Below are 5,566 nucleotides of genomic sequence, written 5' to 3'. Positions count from 1 at the left end.
TAGAGTTCTCTTACAAATCTCTCACTCAAACACACACACACACACACATACACACACACACACACAAACACACACACACACACAAACACACACACACACAAACACACACACACACACAGATGCACATATTTTCATACAACTATGCTCTCAAGTACATTCAAACCCCAGGCTCACGTCTAACTCCTGTCCCGCTTCGTCTTTGCCTTGCTACATACATACATACATCCATCCATCCATACATACATACATACATACACACACATACACACATGCATACATACATACACACACACATACACACACTTGCATACATGCATACATAAATACATTCATATATCATGCACACACATACACACACACGCACGCATACATACATACATACATACATACATATATACTTGCATTCATTCATGCATACATACATGCAAAAATACCTTGTTGTTGATGTTGAAATTCCAGTGAAGGAGCCTTGGATCTAGGTTAGAAACCGGCTCTCTCTCTCTCATTCTCTCTCCCTCTCTCTCTCTCTCACTCTCCCTCTCTCCCCCCTCTCTCTCTCTCTCTCTCTATTGGCAAGAAATCTTGAAACACAACTGACTAATGACATACATACATACATGCATAGATATGTTCACTCACACTAATAGAACTATACTCGACACATACACTCTAACTCCAATACCATCTTTCAATATTCTCTATTATCTACCATCGTTGAGAGCTCGTTCAGTCCTTGAAATAGACGACACAACACAAATAGCAGAATCTCATTCTCTTCCCGTAGATGGAGAAGCAGTCACTGAAATAGCATACGATTTACACACACGCACAAAAAAGACCTTTGTAACGTGGATGTAAACACATCTAAACAATAGTTACATTATGATACTTTGTATGATCTTAATTGGCCTCGTCTTGAGAAGAGACATATCTTACAGTTGCAATATCAAAAGTGCATCATTCATTCACCAGTCCCAGCCGCCACCACTCCATAAAAAGTAAGTGGAATAAATTTCTAGAAAGGGAGGTAGTATAGCTGCAATGATGCTATGCCACAACAGGGCCTCTTTCTATGGACTGAAATGAGGAGAAGAGTAAAATTGCTACATATGTTAATGAGTAAAACTTACATTTACATAGGGGTATATACATGCATATATATATATATATATATATATATATATATATATATATATATATATATATGGTGTATATATACATACCACCATATGTGTATATATACACTACCATATGTGTGTTTATGTGCGTACGTATATTAGCATATATATATATGTATTTATATATAATATGTATATGTGCGTGTGTGTGCGCGAGTATGTGTGTATGTACGTATAGTGATATACATATAGACACACACATACATATAGTACAAACATATGCATATATACAAACCATACACTTATGCACATAGGGACATCGAAACTCTCTCCCACACGTGTGTGTGTCCGCAGCCACTTGGCTGAAACATATAAATAAATAAATAAATATGTGTATGTATGTATGAGTGCATACATATGTATGTTTCTATGTGTGTAACTATATATATACACACAAACATATACTTATGTGTGTGTGTGTGTATGAGTGTGTATGAGTGTGTGTATATAGGGTTGTGTTGAAGAACAGTTAGAACAGTTGGGTCTACCTTGTTAGTAATGCTGTTATTATTCAGAGAATACTAAAGCTATAGATTAAATTGGAATCTTAATTACTTTTTCGTGATTCGCTTCAAGAAGCTCTTCATCGTTTGGAATGGTAGCTGTTGAAGAGTAAAATCAATAATCGATTTTTTTTCCTTTCTGCTTCTGCAGCAATCGAAGAATTTTGCACAGATCTCTTCTCTACTCTAACATACTCTACAATATGCTCTTCTTCCCCATCTCCGCTTCTCTCAACCCCTCTATGTTTTTCTGTTTCTCTCTCTCTATCTTTCACTATTTCCTCCTCTCTATCTTTCTCCTTCTATCTCTGTGGAATTGCAGTGTTTGTCAGATTATAGGGTTTTAGTTAAAGGATTAAGATTTCACCATCATCTGGTTTCATGCTTTGTTATTATACGAAGCATTTCCTTATTTCTCTTCCCTTACAACTAATGACTTCAATAATTACACCTTCCATCACTGCGAACACGAAATTTTATTATTTTTTTTATTTTTTTTTTATTTTTGTGCTTTAGTTTTCATTTCACTTTACACAGGAACCTAATATTTGCTTACTTTCATGTTTATAAAAATGTTAATAGTGACAGAGACCTAAGTTTACCAAAGTCTCACATCATACAAAATGATGAAGTCACAGAATTAATTACAAGTGTACTGTAGTGTAAACGCTACAGTTCTGAACCAAAATGCCGCTGAGGTCGACTTTGCCTTTTCTATCTCTACGAGGCCGTCGATCAAATAAATACCTGACCTGTCCTGGATTTCATTCAATCGATTATATTCACTTTGGTTATATTCGATCGATTACATTAATTTCCGTTTTTATTTGTTAGCATTTTTTTGTTTTTTGCAATATATTATCCCAGTTCTTTCCAAGATCAAATCCCATCAGAGTACACTGACTTCGTATATTTTATCTTTTCCAAAATATTTCATCTTACTCCAGCCGTTTATTGCAAGAAGTTGTGTTGCCTCTATCTATCTGAGATCAATAAGAGAAGCATCGGGATTCAATCGATTATTCAGGTTTCTTGAATTCAGTCGATCGTATTGATTTTTCATTGGTTGCAGTTTCTCCCCTATACATTCTGAGATCAAACTCCACCAAGGTCAAATTTCTCCTTCTATTTCTTGTACTGATTTCAACGCAGTTCATTTGGCATTTCTTTCCCACCTCCGTCTGATATCATTCAAATAAACACAAGCTATATGCTGTACTAGCCGTATGTTTAATAACTGTATACTACACTAGATATATGTGTATCAACTATAAAATATACTGTCTATATACTGTACTGGCTGTACGCTATACTATGTATAGCTTCAAGTTCATGGATTGAGTTCCGATCGAGCGTGCGTATTTCGTTGTATCACACGAGTTTTAACCATTTTACTGTATCAAAATACAAAAAAATAATAAGCAATTGTCCTTCCCGAGCCTTAGGCGCATAAGTTCTGTTTGCCAGATTCTGTAGCATATATATTCTTTCTTTTCTACTCTAGGCACAAGGAGTGACATTTTTGAGAAGGAGGCCAGTTGAATAGATCGACCCCAGTACGCAACTGGTACTTAATTTATCAACCCCGAAAGGATGAAAGGCAAGGTCGACCTCGACGAAATTTGAACTCAGAACGTAACGGCAGACGAAATACCGCTAAGCATTTCGCCTGGTATGCTAACGTTTCTGCCAGCCCGCCGCCTTATATCTGGTATATATTGCAAGCAGAATAGCGAACCCTTACCATCTTCTAGCAGACGCCGGGATCACCAGACCGAACGGTTTTAGGCTATTTGTGCCCATCTTCATTGGTGAACACCCGACCGCTAGAAATAGCAGGAATTTACTCCAGATCGTAGTATTTAGAAAACTAAGCGACAATCAGTTGTATATGCTTACTTTTGGTTTCATAACTACTTGTTTATTAATCAATTAATTTATTTATGTGATTTTATTTAACTCAAGTTGAAACTTCGTCTCTGTTACTTGGATATTGCAACTTTTAGTGAGTCAACGTTCCTTGACTAAAGCGATTTATCCAAAAGTCTTTTTCGTTCTTATAAGAATGCGCCTAAAATTGAGGCTTGTAACCTGTTTTATTAAACCAGTCGTCCTATATGGAGAAGAAACTTGGACAGATGTACAGGGCAATGAAAAAGATAGAGCTGTGGGTTCTTCGTAGATTGGACGGAATAAGCTGGAATCATATGATAACAAGCGCTGTATTCGACACCTATTGTCGAAAACCAATTCCACAAAGCTATCATAATTTCAGACTAACGATGCGTCACGAAATAGGGCTAGAGAGTAAAAGGCTGTCGAAGAAATAGCCTGTCTGATTGTATGCATGCAGTACAAAACATGAGTTTTTAGAAGCCGATCACTGGATATAAGGAGGGCACCTGGCTGGCTAGTGGATGGACGTGGCTTTGTGGTTAGGGTGGTGGACTCATGATCGTGAGATTGTGGTTTCAATTCCTCGACAGGGTGACGTGTTGTGTTCTTGAGCAAAACGCTTCATTTCACGTTACACCAGTCCACTCAGCTGGCAAAAGTGAGTATTCCTGTGACGGATCAGCGTCCTGTTCAGCTGGGGAATAGATACATCATGGAGCTAGGAAACCGGCCCTTATGAGTCAGCATGAGTCAAGAAGGTAACTTTGCCTTTTTAGCAGAGGCACATGGCTTTGTGGTTAGGGTGCTGGACTCATGATTGTAAGATTGCAGTTTCAATTCCTGGACCGGGCGACACGTTGTGTTCTTGAGCAAAACACTCTATTTCGCGTTGTTGTTCCAGTCCACTCAGCTGTCAGACGGAAACTGAAAGAAGCCGTTCAGAGGGGAATGTATGCACCACAAAAACCGTGGAAACCGACCCTTTGGGTCTGTATGACTCAGAAAGGATCTTCATCCTTGTTTATGCGTCTGGCTGGCTGATCTGAAATTCATGTGATAGCATGTATATGTTACATATTAGAACCGGGCAGTGTAAAGTAGCTATCGTGCTGATGACAACTACTGAGGAAGAAACATGTTCAGCAATTCCCCCTCTTCTTTCCAGAAAATCAAATTGTCTTTTCTGCTTTGGAGCATTCTAGAGTTTTGAGATTATCTGTTCTTCTTATATGGAGTTGCACATGACTGCCACCAAACGGTTGTTCTAATTTCTTTGGAAACAAACGATTTCAATAAATCAAAAATATACTTTATGCAGTGTTTAATATACTATTATTTCTTTTTGTTCATCAAACACATGCACTATCTCATTAAACAGCGATCTATTTTGAAGAACCGCTAGGTGTCGGGGACGTAAACGACCCAACACTGGTTGCCAAGCGGTAGTAGGGGTACAAATACAAACACACGCACGTACACACGCACACACTCACGCACATAGACATACACACGCACACACGCACACACACACACACACACACACACACACATATGTATGAGCTTCTTTCAGTTTCCGTCTACCATGTCCACACACAAAGCTTTGGTCGGCCTGGGGCTATTGTAGAAAACAGTTGCCAAATGTGACATGCAGTGAGACTGAACCCAGAATGTACAAGCAAAGTACTTTCCACACAGCCACGCCTGTGCCTATACGCATATAACTATGTTTATATATAAGTACATATGCATGTATATGTATGTATCTGTATATGTGTGTATATATATACATATATATATATATAATATATATATTCATATATGTATATGTACATATGTACGCATACATACATATATATGCATATAAATATATATGTATATACATATGCATGCATACATACCGTACAGGCAGACACACTCGCACACACACATATATATATTGTATATATATATATATATATATATATATATATATATATATATATATATATC

This window comes from Octopus bimaculoides, chromosome 4 (genome assembly GCF_001194135.2).
Source record: "Octopus bimaculoides isolate UCB-OBI-ISO-001 chromosome 4, ASM119413v2, whole genome shotgun sequence".
Lineage (NCBI taxonomy): Eukaryota > Metazoa > Mollusca > Cephalopoda > Octopoda > Octopodidae > Octopus > Octopus bimaculoides.
Note: the sequence above shows the minus strand (reverse complement) of the source record.